Source organism: Falco naumanni, chromosome 1 (assembly GCF_017639655.2).
Source record: "Falco naumanni isolate bFalNau1 chromosome 1, bFalNau1.pat, whole genome shotgun sequence".
Taxonomy (NCBI): Eukaryota; Metazoa; Chordata; class Aves; order Falconiformes; family Falconidae; genus Falco; species Falco naumanni.
The window spans coordinates 108,500,628-108,521,222 of NC_054054.1; the positions used below are offsets into that span (position 1 = coordinate 108,500,628).

Genomic DNA, 20,595 nt, shown 5'->3' on the forward strand with positions numbered 1-20,595 from the left:
ATAGGTCCTATGCAATATTACAACAGAGTAACTCTACACACCATTACATGTCAGTACACTTTGTTGTTGCTTCAAATAGATTGCTTGTATCTGCAAGAAGATTACTGTCCAATGTCATACACTTTTGGCCTCTTTCCTTGGATGCCAATAAGAAGATTAATTAGAAGAGGGCTAAAACTGTATTAGTATTTAAGGGAGATTTTTGTTTCTGTCCTGCCTTGTCCCTTTATTCCATCCCAATCCTTTATGCATTATGCTCAAAGAGGTGCTGTAGAACAGAGTTGAAGACCCTCTATACAGGGTCATCATCCAGCTTCTGCTATGTTTAGGGCCCTCTGTATCTACAAAGAGGTAAGGTGTACAGGAATGAAGGCAGTGGGTTGATTGACACTGATAATACACAGCTGTGGCCTTGCTTCAAAGGCAGTGGGTTGATTGGCATGGATGATGTACAGCTGTAGCTCGTTCCCGCAAAGTGGTTAGCACTGAGTAGTGTAGGGGAAGGAGAGGCTGGATGAGGGAAGAACCTGGATGTAGCAGAGACCAGGAGGAGTGTGGTTGGTCCTCTGGAGGATGGAGAAAGAGCATGGACAGTAGAATTTGACCAATGGTAAAGCTTTCTGCTACTTGCTAGTTTTGCTTGTGCTGTGACAGTTGGTGCCCCGTGTGAGGATAACTGATTTGGACTCAAACTGCAACAGCAAGGAAGGACTTTTTGTCTCCATCCTTGTGTATCCTTATTCTAGGAGAACGGATGTGCTCTTGCAAGAGCTATCTGGAGCAGTGCTCTGCCAGCGCAGGATATTTGATATATAACATGTTCCATACCTACTCCTACAGCAGCTCATTCTGTTGACACTTGCAGTGTTCTTCCACAATCCCCTTGCTGGGGCCTTCGCACAGCTCACATGTGATCTCTGGCTCCACAGCAGCAATAACATTCAAGTAATCTCTTGGACTTTCCCAGTGACCTGTATTAACCAGAAGTGTCTTGGGAGGTTTCCCAGTTCTACCATTCTCTTTTGGTGTTTACAGCGACAGTAACTAACTCCTGACATTTATACCCATTTTGTCCTCTGATTGCTGCACCTTGGTGCCTGTTTGCACATGAGGCCTTCTGATAAGGCAGGCATTTGACCTTTCTATTCTTAACCCATTAACATTTAGAAGAGCTCTCCTCACCTCTAGAGGCTGTGTTCTTCCCCCTCCCCCCCAATATCCCTGTTCCTGCCAGATAAGATTACGCCTGGGCTATGTATTGATTTAAAAGCAGAGTGCCAAATGCAGCCCACACCAGTTCAAGGGCAAATACTGAATCCATCTGAGTGAGTCTGCATGGTTTGGTTCCGTAGTGGAAAGGTAATGACCAATGGCTCTTTTTGCCCCTCTCAGCAGAACCTGAGGGCAAACGCTAAGGGTATCAGTTATTTATTGTACTAGTAAAATGAACATTGTGGCTGCAGCAGGTACCAGTCCAATGTGCTGTTTCCTCTTCATCTGCACTTAAACAGGTGAAGGGGTTGAAGTGATTATTACAACTCATTTGCTTGAGGCAGTGTGTTTGGTAACCTGCATGTGGAAAGGAGGTTCTTTTGTTTTAAACCAAGCATAGTTCATTGAATACTGCTGTGTCACTTGAACCAATTTCTTCACCTGTTTGTATTTTCCAGTTTTTGAAAGTGGGAACCTGTTAGCAACCTAGTGAATTCTATATAGCAAGAACTATTGTGGGAAAGTAGCTATTTTGACAAATGTATATAGCCATTTATATTCAAATACAAAGTAGTTTGTTCTTTGCTAAAAATTAGTCATTGAAGTATTCCCAGATGTATGAAGCGACACTAAGAAGCTGTAAGAGAGTAATTGCAGATAGCCAGTTAAACATCAGCTCCCAGTGCTGTAGCTATCGCACAGTATGTGAATGGGACTATGTGAGCAAGGGAATAATGGGTAGGAGTAAGGGGATGTCACTGCCTCTTCACGTGTTGTTTGAATATCTCTTGTTTTAGTTCAGTAACTTGGTGTTAAATCTGCATTTCCAAAAGAATATTAACATTTGGATAATACTTTGGAAACTGTCATCAGAATGATAAAGATGTGGAAAACAAGCCTAATAACAGGTGTTTAAGGTGCTCGTGCTATTTGCTTTATCCATGAGATGACTTGATAGTAACACAGGAGGATCTCCATGAGGAAGAGATTTGTTGGATGAGGTCTGCTGAGTATGTTGTATGAGAATGATGACCACAGTGGTCCCTGTTGGCTCTAAAAATCTGTGACAATGATAATAACTACAATCAATCGTAAGAATTAATTAGCTGGCAAACCTGATTTTCCACTGCAAAACCAAAAGCTACTGGAGCAGGATGGATAAAAATTTATAGCAATTATTAATATTTTATTATGTTAAATTAAATGGTTTAAAATAAAACATTGTTATTTAATGTGCATTTATGACCATCTGTACTAAGAACTAAGCTTCAAGTAGTCTACTAAGATAACTTACATGAAATTAAAGAGGCAGGCAGTATGCTTTTTGTTGCCAATGTTTAAGAGAAAGTAAAACCGCTTAATTGATAGAGGTCTCTGACTAAGCGCTAGACTTTTTTTAGAGTGAATGACTCCATTTTAGTTGTCTTATTTTACATAATTCAGAAACTAGGTAAGTCAGAGTTGAGAAACTCATTCAAAACTGAAGGAGGAAAGCTTTTTTTCGTCTTGTGGTCAGTGAATAAAAATAGATGTGAAAGTCTGTTCTACTAATTTTTAAGATGCTTGAAGAAGAGCACACATGATCCAAATCCAACTGCTTTAGTCTCCTTAACTACAGTTAATATTGACTTTGTTTACTGGATCTGTTAGTTTTCAATACCGTGTTTTGGAAAGCTTTTCCATACATTTCTAGAATTTCTAATGTAATTTACCCAGTTGCTAGAAAATAATTAAAAAAACCTGTTTTAACAATTTTAAGCTCCAGTTTCCATCTCAGCTCAAAATTGTGCAAACCATGAATAAAAATTTTAGTGGGGAAGAATACTTAAATCACTTATTTATTTAATTTTTATTTTATTTTTATTTAATTTTTATTATTTATTTTTTATTTATTTATTTTTATTTTAACACTTATTATTTAAAATGGGTGGGTTGAAGTCAACTGCCCTGCCCTGAAGGCAGAGGTAGGTAGGAATTTTGCTGTTGATGTACTGCTGGATTGATCCTAGCATTTGTGATTTCTGGGTAAGTGAAAAGTACATCACCGCCAGGGATCATAGCTGTGGGGCCTTTACCACGTCCTTGCTTGAGTTTGCCTGTAAGCAGTCGCTGTGGCAATGTCAGAAACAATCACTGGCCATTTGAGCAGCCTAATTGAGAGAGGCTAGGCACAGGAATGGAAATGCTCCCTGCCAGTGCTTTTAGAGATCCTGATTTACGTGACTGTTCTTTTATTTTTTTTACCACCCCCCTTCAAATGTTCCATGAAGTAAATTTTTTGCCAGTGACTCAGAGCAAAAGAAAATTTCAGATTTTTGTGGTAAAATAATAGATGTCTGGGCAAGTCTTCAACTTAAAATGTTTTTTTGGCTTATCTAGTGTAGCGAACATGCTGAGATGTGAGTGTGTGAGCCTCTAGTTATGATTAAAACACCAAAAGCATAGGACATAGGAAGCAATAAAGTATTACGTAGGAGGAGATTCATCATTTTTGTGACTTTGTTTAAAGAAAGCCCAGATGTGGGAGTAGATATCTACCGAATCAATCATTTTCTAAGCCACAGATGACCAGAAAATTAATAAAAAAGAAAAAAAGGTATTAGAGAAGTAAACATGCAGAACTTAATGTTTAAACAATGTACCCCAGACTAGTTTGGCCGTAAAGTGATCTGCATTGACAGTAATTTATTTGGGAATATTTAACCCTCAGAATTTAAGTTCAGGAGATAGTCTTGGTCAGTGGTTACAAAGACTGGGAGACAGGATTGCTCCAGCTTGATTCTGCTGCAGAGTGTGTGCAGAGAGACAAGTCCCTAAACAGATCTCCAGTAAGGAACGCAATTTTTGCCATTGACTGCAGCAGCGCCAGGATTTCCTGTCCTCTCCGTGTCACATTATCCCCGTACAACTATGTACATAATGTCTGTTATACCTCAAAGGGAGGCCAAGGTGGCTGCTGGGTCACATGGTTAGAGAAGACTTGGAGATCTCTCGATGAAAGATTTGACGGGAGTGACACATTTTTATTAAAGCATTCTCTATTCATCTTTTATTCAGCAGAGCCAGCAAGAAATTCTGAAAGGATTGTCCTCCCTGAGCTGAGAAGGAGGCATATGTGCGTTGCTGTGCAGGGATAACTCATGAGGGTCCCCAGAGAAGTATTGCTGCGTTAGCACAACCCTGCACCCAGATAAATTAGCCCTGCCTTTCAGCTGGATGGATGAGGGTGAGAGCTGCTCTGTGCTGATGCAGCAAGACTGCTTTTCTTGCAAGAGCTAATTATGCCATTAGCGTGCAGATCTCTGCACCTCCCTTTGCGAGCCTTTTTGCATATTCTGTGTGGTCTTCTGTGTCTAAAGCAAGACAGGCTCAGAAGATGTTAATTTAGATATACCTCTGCTAGCAACAGGTGATGAGAAATAAAATACTTAAGAATACTTAGGCTTGCAAAACAGCACCAGGCTCAAAGTACTTTCTAACAGCTTTATAGAAACTCCTTTAATAATACCTTCTAAATTTTCCTGGCTGCCTGGCCTATTTATGGTCCTTGCCCTTACCCCTAATCCATTTCAGAAGATGTGTTTCCATTTTGTTTCAGGGATTGCCCAGCAGAACATTTGTCATGGCACACAGGGACAGCTGTGTTGACAGTCTCTACTGCTTCAGGGCGTTATAGGCTCTCTGTAATCAGATAAGACCTCTACATGCTTCAGTGCCTTAGCAGTGAACTGAAACAACCTTTGTCTGTTTGGGATGATAAAGGAAGTGACCATGTTTAGAAGTTTTGCAGTCATTTTGTAGATTCTCTAAAGGATGTATAAACTGCAAAACCAAATGAAGGTCTAAGGAGTCTCTTACTGTAGCAGTTCATCAGACAAGATGAAGATAAGTGCAGATGAAGAAGAGGAAATTCATACAAGAAATGCAGATAATTTGAAGTTAACTGGTAAAAATATGTTCAGTAATTATATATATCTATTCCCTAGATCCCTATCCAGTGTTATGGTTTTACAGCTGTATATATTATGAAATGTTTCTTTTTCTTCCTCTGTGCTGTGTAACAGAGGTAAATATGGAACTCCTTCTATCTCATGCATTAACTTCTAGGAGTTAATGGTAACGATAGTAGATAAGTTAGACAGAAATGGGATTTTAAAATGGCTAGCACACCATTTAAAATGCAGTTTGCATAGCAATAGCAGTGACCAAATCCCTTTTGAATACTAGCCAAGAGGATCCATCCATGTGTTTTATTCATGCAGTGTGACAGTGCAGTTAACTCAAGTCTGTATTGATTCTATTTATTTCAATTTAGAAAACATCTCCACTGAGCATTCAATGTAATTATTATATGGACAAGGAGCAACATTTAGTACAGACATCCACGCATATAAATACAGATCTTTTACAAAGCATTCTGTCATACTGCTTCTCCTAGGAGAACAAGTCAGACTTAAACAGAAGCAGATTCTGCTGTCAAGGTTCATGCTGAAAACGCCCTTCTTCCAGCTCTCTTATGATTACATTGGCGGGGGGGGGGGCATTTGTTGTAGTGTCTCAGATGATTTCCACAGCTGCATTATTCTGCAGAGAGAAAGACAAGCTTTAAGGAAAACGGGTTTAAACACACTTAATAGGTAAAACATGTGCCTGTTATATTGTACCTGGTAACTAACAGACCATCAGTAGAGATCCTAGAGTTTTGACACAGTGTAAATAGGTGTTTATAACCTGGCTGCTTCTTGTGAACCATAGGGGGTGCATAGGTAATAAATATATATGTATCAATGGTACACAGTACATTGTAAATGGCTGTAAGTTACTTGGTTGTCACAGGAATCTACACAGTCACAATTGTTTGAAAGCTTAGGCAGGCCAAAGGTTGTGAACACGAGACACAAAAGTTGGAGAAAGTCCATTTAGTGAAGGAGCCTACATTAATTAGCTCCACCACTTGTTGCAGTTTTTTTCTTCTACTTATGATGATTTAGTCACACTGATCTGGTCAACCACAATGTTACCGAGACAACTAAGTAAACTAGTCACTGACCTTGAGTATTAACTGCCACAACCCAGCGTTGCCAGCATTTGAATACAGCAGCATGAAATGGCTCACAGTTCCCTACTCCAGCTTTGTCTGGATGTTGGAAAAGTGATGTGATGGAACAGAACCTCAGTTCTTTGTACAAACAAGCTCTTGATATTGCTGATAGGTTGTTCGGGTCTCCTGAGCAGCAGCAGCCAAGATGGATGGGACACTCAAAACTGGACTGGATGGAAACACATAAAGGTTCCAAACAGCACAGTATGTTCTTGGCCATAATCTCTCTAACGTGCCAGAAAAAGAAAGCACTAGTAAGGGCCTACATGCACAACTTACTACTTTAATCAGTTTCAGGGAGATAGTAGGGCTTGCAGGTAGGTTAAAAGAAGGATGGTGGGGATAGTGGGCCTTGTAAAAAAAACCCACTGACACATTTCACACCATAGCAGTGTCCCATTGAAACATCTGTCTGTAACAGTCCCAGTTCCTGCCTGCTAAGAATTTCCTTATATTCTGTTACACTGGAAGGGTTGAGTGAAGGAGAGCCGTAGCTATTATTAAAAAGGAAAGGGGAAAAAAAGTCTAATCATATAAATCCTTGTAGTTAATTTCCTCTTAGAAGATTTGTGCTCTGTAATTACATTGCCGAAGAAGCCTTTCTTCTTTTGAGTTCATGTGAAAGCTAAATGATTTTATTCCCCTGGGCCTTAGTTCAATCAGTATACATGGAATTACAAAGTTTTTCAGTTCCATTGTAAACTTGAATTAGAAGTTGGTGGGTGTGGTACTTCAGATTGGAGCAAACTATTAAAAAGAATAAATTTCTTGAAGTGACACTTGCTGGTTGGGAGTACATTTAACACAACCCCACCACCAAGTAGGAATTTTGTTTAAGAGAACCCAGCCCACCAACAGAGAGTGCCAGCAATCCAGGATTCCCAGCACAGAGCAGCTATGAACAGTGTGAGATACTCTGTTAGGATGTAAGTAATGCTGACAAATTGTTAAAAAAATGTATGGGTATTTTCATTGTAATGAGTAAACAGTGTAAAAGATACTCAAAGTAATATGTCAAAGTAGTGGGATGGGATTTACTAGTTTGCTCATGGAGTTTTACTGTTGCTCTTGGTGGAGGTACTGAAGCCAATTTTGAGCACTTTAGATAATTTGTTCTGTAGGAAATGTAGCTGTTTTGGTGATGCAATACCAACTTTTTAAAAATGAGGGAACAGAACTTGAAGCAAATAGGAAGGGTAAATTTTCACTTGTCATATATTCACCTTTTTTCCTAACATACACTAGATTTTACAAATGTGGATGGTGTTTCATGAGCCATAATCTCAGTTTTATTGCATGAGAGATCAGGAACAAGGGAAATGAATGCTTTGTTGAACATTGTTGAGCGTCTTTTGCCTCCTGTAGCTTCTTCAATCAGTTTTGGTTAAAAGGAAAAAAAAATAAGTTTACTGCAGAGCAGGTAACTGAAATACTTTTTTAGAAACTGAATGGGATTTGGGATGAATATTTTGTTACCTGATCCTTCTGTACCAGCTGAAGCATTAAACAAAAACAGTTTGATTACAGTTCCATGCCAAGTCATGCACCTTCTTCTAACAAGTCACATATTAAGTGTCTCATTGTACATATGCAGGTACTCCTTATACAGTTATTTCCATTCATTCTCATTTCAGAGTTGCAGTCTATTTCTCTGCAATTACTATTTGCATTGAAATAATTCAATTCATTACATAGCCTTCCCTTCATGCACATACATTCTACATTCTTTATAGGTTTTGTGAGTGTAAGCTTAACAAATCTTGTCTGAGTTATGTGCTTTTTTTTCTTCTTTAATCATTAATATGTAACTGAATTTCATTAAGGATATGTGTTGAGTGTTTTTAGATGAAGGATGAATATTTTCTGGTAAATCAGTTTTTAAATCTTCTGAAAACAGAAAGGTCTGGCAAACAGTGCTTGAAAGAAGCAAAATTTGTGCTTATTTTGGGGTACAAAATGGCAGGGGATAAAAAGGGGCAATTCACAATTTAAGTTGGATGCATTCTTCATTAAGCCATTCTACTTCATGTCATTACCTAGCATCAGCAAGATTTAAACCCTTCATTTTGAAAGGAATGGTCACATCTGTAATAAATTATGGTCTCTCTTATTTAAACAGTAGCATTGTTATAATATATTTTCTTCCTGTATTTCTCTTTCATAAGCCAAATACTCAGCATTTCTCTTACTCTTGTAAGTAGCCACAAGATGGGCTGGCAAGGCTGGTTTATCATTTGCCTTGGAAAAGATATTGTATAATATTGCAAGATAAAACACTGGCAGACATAGGTGTGATCTGTGGCAGAGAGAGGTCAGGGGTTTGCAGAATCTGCACTGAGAGAGTGAGACTTCAGTGGGAGTAACTACATGGAGCTCATACACGAGTATCAGAGACTTCAGCTGGTCTAACTAGTAAGGGGCAGAAAACAGTTTATTACAGTGATCCTGTTTATGCAAAAATGAGACCAAGGCACCGATTTCATTCAAACTTTTTCAGTGCTTAGTTTTTTAGCCAGATCTAACAAAATTCCTTTCTTTTTTTTAAAAAAATGAAACATATATCTTTGGATGTAGGTATAGCTGTGGATGAAACTGTCAAAGGGAGTTCCCATATCAAGACATACCTGGTTTTCAGTGCTGCATCTGCAGGGTCCATTCTTGTTACAATGAACTTGTCATCACAGCAAAGAAAAGAAATCCACACAACCTCATACTGGGAACAATAACGTTTTACTGGGGAATGCAATATTGTAGGGCAAGACATGATTTTATATGGACTTCTCCTAAGTTACAAATACATAAGGAAGAGCAGCCAAGAATATTGATGGAAACAGTCATCCAGGGCTGTGTCATACCAGCGCAGTCCAGAGCACAATTAGGTGATGCAGAGGTCAACCCTTCGGCCATCCACAGGTTTTGGGAGATACTATTAAGCAGCTCCTATGATGTTGTAATGGTGGATGATTTGCAACTCTTAATGTTTTCTGCTCAACCCGAGTACCCAGGAATACATGAGGCTTTACAGAGCACCTCTAAGAGGCCTGTTGAAAAATGGATTGTTATTTGCCCGAGGTAATAAAATGTATTCCTGGAGTGAGTGTGGGTGATGCAGTGCTGGGCTGTGGCCCTGCTGCAAGCTGGGAGCTGGCAGGCTCTGTTCCAGGCTCTGCCCGTGAATCAGCTCAGTTGCCTCAGGCTCTCTAGGGAGAATTACCTGAGCTCTTAATTCTCTTATTATAAAATGTGGAGGTTATTACTTGCCTACTTCCCCATACCAGCCTCAAAGGGGGTTGGTTAATGAACATCTGTTAATCTGTGGAAATAAATGCTGTAAAAATGCTGAAGTAGTAGTAGTAGTTCAAACAGTAATGGCATGACTGCAGGTTGGTAATCTACAGCTTTTTCTTATGGGATTGTGCTATAAGATTAAATAACCATTTTAACACAGCACTTGCAGAGCACAGCTTCCCTGTCTCTGAAGTACTCCCTGCGTCCCTGGTACTTTTAAGGTGCTCCAGAGCTAGGACTGGGATGCTGCGCCAGCACAGTTCTGTGCTGCTGGAGGAGTTCTGTGCACCCTCATATAACCAGGTACGTGCAGTCCATAGCACGCAGCTATGTTCACAGTTCATCATCCTCACTCATCTGCCACTCATTAAGGAAAAAAACCCGTACTGCTCCCTTCTTTAAAACTTACTGGTTTCCTTAACCCCCCACCTCGCTGAATGTCTTAATCCCCCTTGGTTTCCTGCAGTGGTGTCAGGCAGGCAAAGCACTGCCCACACTGCACAGTGGTCTTTCTCCTGGGCTGTTGCAGGCAGCTGCTGGAGTGTGAGGCCCTGGCTCACAAGAGTTAATAGTTTCCAGCCTTTGGTGATCTTGGCCTGGTCCTAGAAATCCGGCTGGGTGCTGGTGGCTGCCAGGAGCCTCCCTCTCGCCGGTCATGTGAGTAGTGTAAACAGGCTGGCTATGCTGCTGGGCTAGTGGGAGGCTCACTAGTGGGCCAAAGTTCAGTGGCTGCATCACGGCCCTGCGGCAGCACCGGCTGAGCAGGCAGCAGCAGGGTTACTGCCGATCACCCCAGCTGTTGCTATAGCAAAACCCTCACGTAAACCTCACATTAAATCTGAGCGAAGAGAAGAGGAAGACTAAATGATAAAGGTCATTGAGTTTGTACTCCTTTTGTTCATTGTTGATGAGTCCTTCTTAGCTGTCGCAAACTGACTGCCCAGCATAGTTCCTGGCTGGGCTGTTGTGGAAGCTGGTGCAGGTTTTCACCGGCTGCAGAGAGCGGGGCCTGGCCTAGAGCTTGCTTATGTAATCATGTAATTGGGGGCTGGCAAGACAGTGCCTGCAAGAGGATTGTTTGCATGTACAGAAACTTTGCATGTCAGTAAAATTTGTGGGATCAAGCTCACAGTTAAGATAGGTGTTTAACTTCTTGATCCATGAATGATGGTAGTAATAAAATTTGCACCCAGCTAGAGAGCTCAGGGTATCAGAATCTCAGTGTTATAAAGGGTGGGTACACCATGACTTTAAGAAGTAATGCTCCTATATCATTGCATTGATCAAATGGATTGCAGGAGGTGGTTGTTTGTGGGAGGCTCAGGAGTCAGGAAACCTCTTTCTGGATGGAATTGTTACAGGGAAGCTGGAATGTTGTGACTTGGGAAGCTGCGCTTGGAATCAGGCCATCATCCTCTTGAGATCTCTGCTGAAGTTGCATCTGCATTTACATAAGTTTTGGCATGAGAAGTAAATGTCCATGAAGTGACTATTCTGTGCTTTCTCTTCCTTGATGATTAATTAAAATGGCTGAGGGATTGATTTGGCTACAAGCTTTCTCCTGAGGTTTCTGACTGCAGTTTATTGGTTACAGGGAATAAATCAAGGTTTATCTCTTTGCTAGGAGCGATTATGCTTTTGGCTCTCCTTGTCTTTGAGGGTCTGGCCCATGCCATGAAATCAGTGGCAAAGTTCTGTATGACTCACCTGGGCCAGAATCAGAACTGCTGTTTTTGACTATATAGTGTGGTGTATTTATCATTCCAAGAGCAAACAGATGTAAAATTAAGGTTGTGATGCAGTGGTACTAGGTTTATTTGGTATATACAGGTTGTGGCATTTCAGTCATTTGCCTCTGAAGGATTATGCTGGCTGCTGTGGGAGAGTTGCTGTTTCATCTGCTTGGGTTTGTACCCTTTCCACTGTGGAGTCCTGGACATGTTATAATGTGTGTCAGGAACTTCATGTGCCAGTACTGTAGTAAAAACTAGGAGGAACACACTGCGTTCCCCTTCCACCTGTGCACTTACTGCTCTTCAGCCAGAATGAGACCTCCTGCCCAGCAGTTTGAAACTGGAAGTCCTCTTGAAATAGTGGTGCCAGGACTCATGTTAGTTGGGAGTGGCTTCTTGGTGCATGTGCTAATGTACCCTGTCCCAAACTCTGACCTGCTTTGCTGCTCTTTTTTTTCAAAGCATTTTACAAAACAAAAGAAATTAGTAAGGGAGGAGTGAAGTCCTGTGGTCTGCTCCTCAGAGTCCTGGTTTTTCTGGTGATTTATATTTCAGTTTTAAAACATAAATTTTGATTGTGGAATTGCTGGGCTTTTTGTTCTCACTCAGAACAGCTTAGGCCCCAGACAAATTCCTAGGCAACATGGCAAAGCCAATAATAATGAGGAAGCGAGCACTGCTATGAGCTGTACTGGGAACTGCCCAGTCATTTCATATAGGCGTAATGATGCTCACTCCTTATAGTACAGATGGTGCTTTTGGAGAAATGGGGTCTATGTTCTTCCCCAGTTATTGTCAGAAATATCAGAGTGGCCAGAGACATCCAGAAGTGGTAAGCAATTGAGCCTGGGGAGCTAGGTGTTACTAGAGGAGAGCCCACCTTTTCTGATTTCACGTCAGTTTATTCCTCCCTCCAGGGGCTGACATAGACAAGAGCAGATTGTTCTAGGAACGTGGAGCCAAATTCCCAAAAGCCACCAACTGCTGTAGTCCACGTGCACTGTTCAAGCTTTCCACTGAGCATTTCCATCAAACATCTTCTTGACCTTGGGAAGGTGCTGAACTGAAGCATTGCTGCATATATACCTTTGCTCAGCAGTTGTGCTCTAAGATCCCCATCAGTTGTGTGTTTGAAGACGTTTCTTTTATTTGAGGTCTACAGATGAGATTGCCAGATGTTGCTAGTAGATCTGTTATTTGTCAGTCATTTGGGACAAATACTGGAAATGCACTTTGCCAACAGATCCTCAGAAAAAGGTTGGTGAGTTCTTATTTTCCTGAACTAGGTAGGGACTTTACTGGTCTGCTTTCCTGCATACCTCTCCAAGATGCGAGCGGAATTGACTTCATTTCACACTGCACTATTGTCTGCTGCCCAAACCACATTTCAGTGACCCAGAGGAGGAACTGCTGACTCATAATTCAGCATGGCAGCCCCAAATCTCGTGAGACTACTAAGTCTGGCCTCTGATCTTTTCAGTGAACTCTGTTAATGGCCCCCAACAGATCACACAGAAGTCCAGGTTCTATAAAATGAAAGGGAAGCTTCTTGCCCAGCACTTGACGAGTTGTTACTGGCAACCTGTAGTGCTGGAAACTGCTGGTTGTGCTAGAAACAGGCTAAATGATGGCTGGTTGAAAATGTGTCACTGGTGTGGAATCTGTAGGCCCCACTCAGTTGATGGGCACGTAATATATTCTGGGCACATAATGGCTGTTGGGGACAAAGGGCTGTAACTGGCCTTGGCTTGGCACGTGGAATATGTGCAAAATGAATGCAGCTCAAACATGAATGAAACTTGGGAGTAAAAAGTAGCATAAAACACAGCACCCAACTTAAGGGTGAAAGTTAAGGGGGAGAACTGCTTTATTTTTTAAAGAATTCTCCTTAGGGACTTGAACTTAATTTTTGTTACTACCAGTTACACTGGTGATTCAGATACACTGCATGGTTCTTGCAAACAACCCGTTGGAGTCTTCCACTTAAATTGAAGGTAGGACTTCTCAGTGTACATTGAAGTGAGTGAACTAGAGGCCCCTCCTTCCTCTGGCAGCTGAGTTCAGAGCTGTGCATGGCAGCGAGGTGTTCGGTGCTCATTGTCTTGTGTGGTTAATCAAGCAGTGATGATGACTACACAGGTTCTGATGTGTTCTTCACACTAGTTCCTGAGCGTGTTACAGCACAGTAACATGCACAGCACAGTAATAACATGAGTCTCACTTGCATGTGAGACTCCCAGGTCTTGTTTCTCCTCTTGCAGGTTGCATGGTTGCAGCATAGTGCTGGGGCAGCGATGTGTACTAAGTGCATGTTTGCCACTTGAGATTTGCTGTGTGAGATCAAGGATCAGATGAGGAGTTGTAGACATATGCCAGAAATACTGTTCTCCACTAGCGTGGCTCTTCTAGAAACCGTGTTCCTTAGCTGCAGTGTTGCACGGTGACATCTTGCCCACCAAGTGACCAAAGCAAGGTGCCCAGTAGGTGATGCACCTAAAACCCTGTCATGTGGTTTGGCAAACAGGGTCTCCATTATTAGAGTAGCATTTGGCCTTGACGTCTCAGCTTTCTTATGTGCTCTGGAGAGTCTGGGGCATTTAAAACTTCAAATATTGCTGTGTTTCTGCTAAAAAGGGTGTGTTCCAGGGAGTATTCCTGCTATTTGCAGCTGAAAGCAAAGTGGTTTGGGAGTCCATTCACTGTTTGGCACCAGTCCCTAAGGAAGTCCTAACTGCCTGAGAAGACGTTACCCTTGTGGCAGAGTTCCTCTGCACCATATGGGCAGAACTGTTCACCGTATTCATCATGTTGGAGCTTTACACAGTCTTTTAGATATTTTGGGCCAGACCTTCAAGTCAGGAATAAGATGTTGAACTCTATTCCATGGGAAGACAATGCAGGAGTAAAGGACATGTTTGTGAAGTTCCCAGTACCCTGGATTGCCAAGATGTGTGGTTTAGATTTTGATCTGGAAATCATAGAATCTGGAATAGCACTTTTCTTAGAAGGATCTCAAACTTCTTTACATAGGTGTAAACATACAATTATTTCCATTTCACTGGTGTGTGAAGAGTGGATGATAAGAAAGCTGTGACTAAATCAGAGCAATCCATTCAGAATTAGTTGAGCTGAATTTTGTTTCCTGTCATACACAGCAGGGCCTGATGGCCTTTCCAAACTAGTTTTTAAAAGTTACTTTTTAAAACTAGCTTTAGCTGCTGTGGTTTCTATGTATTTCTGTTCTTGAAAGGTACCATCAATTGTTTTTGTTTAAAGGCATTGAATATGAACTTGTTCCTACAGAGCTTTGTGCTGTAATTTATCAACAAGGCTCTGAGGCACAGACGTCAAATGAATACCAGATTTCAAATTATGATAAGCAATTGTGTCATCTCTGTGAATAGACATCAATCTCTGCTGAGAAATCATCAATAATTTATTTTAAAAAAATGAATGAATACAGGGACATTTGGATAGGTCTTTGCAAACAACAAGCCCTGTGTTCTGTAATAATTCCTTTGAATTTAAACCCAAAGGATACTTACTTCTCAAACAGAAACACATGATCACGCCCAAGTCAAAAAGTTTGTTCCCTAGAAAACTAATTACCATTTACCTTTGGGGAGTTATGGAGGTACTTGGAATATTATCTGTCAGAGGTGCACGATGTTTTTGCATAGCTCAGTGAAGAAGGATGCACAGCTTGCCTGGACTTTTGAGCAAGCTGAACGGAGTGCTGTCTGTGTGTTCTGTCCCTTTACACATGACTTCTGCCTTGTATGGCCACATTAGTGATGTCAACACTTACCTGGCATCTAAACTTATTTAATTTACCTTTGAAATTTGTAAAAAGCAGGTCCAGACTTACACATTACAAAAGTAAAGGATGGGGAAAAAGGATTATGTCCATTCTGTTTGTTTTTTTTAATTTGTGAAATATTTGAAGTGTATTTTATTTCTACTATTCCAGTCAACATTTTCACCACTTCCTTTATCCTCTACCTACACCAAAACCTAAGATTCTGATGTTTCTGTCTGCATATACAAATCTCTGTCTGCAAATACAAATCTCAGAATAATTTGGGTTTCTTTACTATCAGGAGAGGGAGGAAGCTGCTGGTGTAAAAATTTCAGCTTCTCTGTAGTAGGTGGCTTTTCATGTGACAGTTAACATCCTACTTTAGTCCATTTATCTCCTAAATTGTAGATTGTCACATTCCAATAAGCACACAGCATCTGTTCCCTGTATTACATGATGTTGCAAGATGCTGATCATTTGTCTAAATGGTTTTTTTTCAATTGAATCAGAGATGTACATGCAACCTAACATTAACATTTCCCTCCTGTCTATAATTGGCCATTATAGGAAGAGAAATTTATGAGTAGTTATGAATGTAAGGATTTAGAGGCTCTGCTTCAAGATCTAGGGCTAGCCTGTCTTATCTTAGCATAATCTCAAAAATAAAAATTCTCTGCTTTACTTTAGAGACCATGAAATAATTTCTGTTTACACAGTTTTTTCAATTAGTGTTATGCTATGATATAAAGGTCACTGATTGCCGCTAGTCATCACATGGCTTTTTCACTAATTGTGCACTCACGTCATTTTGTTCTGTGGGATCTTTTGCTTTTTGATCCAGTTTCAATTGCCCAGATGTTCATTTCATACAGTTAACTTTATACAAAGGGCATCCTTTGTTCCAACAAACACATTGCGGTCATTGTTCTCAGCTGGGAACTTAGTGCGCAGCAGTTCACCTGTTTCCTATGTAATCCACCATCAATCTACCGACCTTTGTGATGATTTAATGTAGAATCATTCATTGGGGAGAGGAGGGATAAGGAGGAAAAATTATGCAAAAATGTTTCCTGGTCCCTAGCCTTGGATTGATTAAGGTTATGCTGCAGGATAAAAAGACAATAAGAAATGGGAAAGCTTTTTCATCTTGAACCTTTTGGTATGTAGTGGAAAAATCACATGAGTATCTTGAGAATTTTGCTCTGGTGTCTCAGAATATATTGATGGAGACCTAAACATCTTCTAGAAGGAACCATATTGTCACTCCGCTCCCTTCCCTATTTGCCACCTGTAAAGGCTTCATGTCAAGGCAGAAGGGATGCTTGCCAGTCCCGTCGGGGTAACTCACATAACAAGAGGCACTGCTTCATAGTGCTTCCAGGGGCCTGAGGACTCTCCGATTCAACACATTTCAGGAAGGACAGATCTCAAGGTTATTCTAACTGCAAGTGTTTCATATAGGACGGCCCAATTGCTGTTGGTTAAGCCACGTGGACATCACGTAGACTAACTGTTTAGTTTAACTTAACCTTTAGAGCAGTCATGAGAACTTTGTTCATGAGCAGAATAAATTCCATGGAAGGCTTTGAAGGAAGATTGTCCATATAAATGCACTGGCTGTTGCTAAAAGATCTGTGGAAGATGAGCAGTGGAAAATTGGCCAAGGATTGAGCAGTATATCATGTAAGAAGGGTGTAACTTGGCAATATGTATCTGTGAAGTTTTTTAAATCTCTGTCTTGGCCAACAGAGACCTTCCAAATGACAGGAATCTATCCATCTTGAGCACAAATGTTCCTAGAAAGATGACCCTAGTATAACTGGCAACATGCACAGTGTTTTAATGGCCGAGGCTGAGGCATAAGAGGAGCTACGCTCCACAGCCCACAGCAGGCAAGAGGGGGCCTGGAGAGGAGCTGGCATCAGGCAGTGATTTTTAACATTTCTTTTATTCAGCCAGCTGTAAGACTACTGGGCAAGATCTGCTCAAGGTTGAATTTTGGTTTAACATGCTGATGTGATTTTCTGTGGCCCCCTTGTAGCTCTCTGGTGCCTGGGCCAGGATATTTGGGACATCCACGGTATTCTTCCTATGCAAACCTTGGGAAGGGGAGCTGCAGGTGCCAGTGTCTGCTCTGTCTGCTCAGCTTGGCAAGGAGGAAAGCATGGAGGTGATAAGGAGAAAACCAGGGGTCCTGTCTGGTTCTCACTACCAACAGGGGATGGATAAATTGATAAGTACAGGTTTTTCTTTTCAGAACATGTTTCCCATAACCAGTTCATTGGAAATCAGTGAGCAGAGACAGGCACTACTCTGTACTGCAGCAACTGCAATACCATAATTCTCCATTTCTCTCTCTCTTCAGTCTGTAGATCCCTTGGCACAGCTGTAAATTCCCTGTACAGTGCACAGCATGGCTTTCACTGAAAATAGCTGGGAAAACATTTCTGGAGCATTATTCCATTAAAAATATTTTTTTTGTCTTTTATGCATCTCCCTATTTTTCCCAGGTCAACAAGGCCTGCATCCAGGCAGCATTTGGGATCAGTTATGTGGAATGCCCACAAACATCAGTTCCAGAATGGAACATTTCAGTGGAAATGAGGCCAAGTGACCAAACTCTTCAACCCTTCCCACCAGCACCCCCCAGCAGCGTGACCTGGGAGGCCTCAAGGGCAGGATTTATATCCTGATCTGTGGCAGTGACTGACAGCAGCAACAAGGAGCTCTCTGGGGCAGAAGACAGGGAGAGTGGGTGAGGGGTCCCTGTCTCCTGGGACATGCTCCAGTCTGCTCCAGGGAATGTGCTAATTTTCACTCCTTTATAGTCCTTTATTCCAGCCCTTCGACCTTGAGCTGGGAGGCATTATCAGCCTTAGCCAGAAAGGCACTGTGGAGTTAACCATGTAAATGCTGAATGTTTCTGGTATGAAGTCCTGAAAGTAAAAACACAATGAATGCAACTTATTTCAATAGCGCAGCAAGCCAGTGGATTTCTCAGGTTTGGTGAGGACTGATTTATGATATTAGGAAAATTTTTTTGTACCAAATATATGATTTTGTGAACTACAGCAGTTTTCAAAGTCTATATGCTCCTACGAAGTTCCTAGGGCATTTAGAGACCTCTAAGAGTGTATCTTGTGTGTATTTCTCTATGGTGTATATGAACTTGGTTTTCTTTAGTCGCCTTTTCATTCTTATCCATACCCAATTATTGATATCCAGAGCACAGGCAGAAAGTTATCAGTCTCATGCTTTCTCTTGGGTCCCTACTATCATGGGAATGCTCGAATTTTTGGCTTTTCAAAATATTATGCAAACTCTTACCAAAAAAAATAAAAAAAGTAATTTCCAGGAGCAATCTAGATTAATGTATTGCCAGTCCTGCTACTGACTTCTCTGAGTGACTTTGGGCATGTCATTTAAGTTGTGTGTTGCTTTGCATGTTTGCAGAATGAGCTAAGAACGCTTCAGTGGGCCATCATGGCTATTAATGAGTTATAAATGTGCTTATGTACATGCGTGTCTTGCTTGGCAAGATAAGCTTCTCTGTCTTTGGTGCCTGACAAATCCTGACAGATACTATGTAAGAAAAAGAATTCCTTTTCCTTACTGGGAGTGAGTGGTCTCTCCATGAGCAGCTGTAAGTGGGTAGAAGCAGAATTTTTTGCATAATATTCCAGCTCAATCAGTTCAGTGTTCATGGAGTTAATTTGCTCATGCCTTCAGATTGTTTTGTTTCCAGGGATTCTAAACCCTTGCCTCCAGCTGTTCATTTCCATTGGACCAGGGTGATCTTTATCTGTCTAAACTAGTTAAAACCTGCTCCACTACCCGGCAGCCTTTTTGGAGACAGCCCAATAAAGCTGATGCAGTGGCTATGATACCAAAGCCTCCTGGACATCATAAATTCCAAGCCCTGCTTTTTTTTTTTTTTTTTTCTAACTTCTCACTGTTGGAGCACCCCTCCTGTTTTAATGAGACTCTTCACTTCCTCCACAGCTTCATTTAACCCCTGTCCAAAAAGGGGAATGATATTTGCATTGTAAGTGGCCAGTGAAGAATCTCTTTTTGACTAATTTACTACTTAATATTAATCAGATTAAGTCTTGACATAACCTCAGAGGTACCGTTCAAACAACTGAAGCAATGTTAGACTTGCACTTAGACTCTGCTCAGTATGCATGTTGCTGGGGATGTTTTAGTTGAAGCATATTTTTTAAATGTGCTCCATTTAAAGCTTGCTGTGACATGGTGGGACTTGTAATACCTTCAGGGTCAACAGGGCCACTTCAAACATGGTATCTGAAAGTTTTTGTCTTGAGCAGATGAGCTGCAGGCTTGTTAAGTTGATGAGACAGCCACCAGATGTACTGAAAAATCTTTCCTATGCGGAAATTTGAATGTTTTGTACACATCAGGCAAAGATGCTGTCTGTACAAGAGGGAATTGCAAACAACAAAAAGAATTTCTGTTGTTGTTAATACCACTACAGGGACCATAGCTAGAACGTGTACGCTAATGTAGAAACGCCTTCCCTTGTTGCTGGGGTTTCTAATAGTACATTGTTTTGGCCTGTGCTGAACAGGAGTATGTAACACGATGGATAAAATGCTAATGGTCAGTGTGTACTTTAGGCTCTTCCTTCTACTACTATTACTACTGTTGACAGCAGTGGGAAAATTTGTGGCCAGAAGACATCTGATGAAGACCTAGGCTGAGCTTTACTTTGGAATGTGCCAAGGAGACGTTTTCCTGTTGTTCTGTTGCAGATGTTACAGTCTTTGCTGTCTGGGGAGTCAGCAGGGCCTGAAGAGTGTTGTGAGGTAGCACCCCTGCTCTCTGCAGCAAACAGCTGGATCAACTCAGATCCAAACCCATGGGGTCTGTGAGAAGGCTGTGTAGTCACTTCTGTGCTAAACAGCCTCACAGCAATTATCAGACGGTCAGAGGAGGAAAAAGGTCTGAGAAAAAGACAAGTTTAACATGTCATTATTGGTCTTTAACAGCTGTGTGTTATCCTATTGTTACTAATAACCTTTTTAACTTTGCAAGCAATGTTTTCTTGGCATCATTCAAACATAATGACTGGGGGGTCAAATTCAGCTCTCAGTTGTGTAAATATGTTATCATTCTCTTGGCTGTCTGGTGTTATTTTGCATTTGGCTCATGGTCCCCGCCCCTAGAAGCCTGCAATCTAAAATACAGAGGCAGAGTATTCAGTCACAGTATGCTTTGCATACCCAGTTGGTATGCAAGGCTTAAAATAAACAGATGAAGAACTACTGTCAAATCCATGCAATGTAATTATGAGTCTGTTGTCCTCTGGTTGAGGTTAATGTGTTATTCCTGTATAAATGAGAGTGAGTTTGCTTGTTACTTTTTGTATTTAATTCACCAGTAATTTATGATTGGAAAGTCTTTCAGAAAAATGTGTTTTAAAAGGGGGTTTAAATAAAGAG

General features: G+C 41.1%; 1 protein-coding gene across 1 annotated transcript in view; it reads left to right on the forward strand.

The window, feature by feature from the left end:
* PIGL (phosphatidylinositol glycan anchor biosynthesis class L) overlaps nt 1-20,595 on the forward strand; it is a 62,115-nt gene that overhangs the window by 19,029 nt on the left and 22,491 nt on the right. The window lies entirely within an intron of this gene.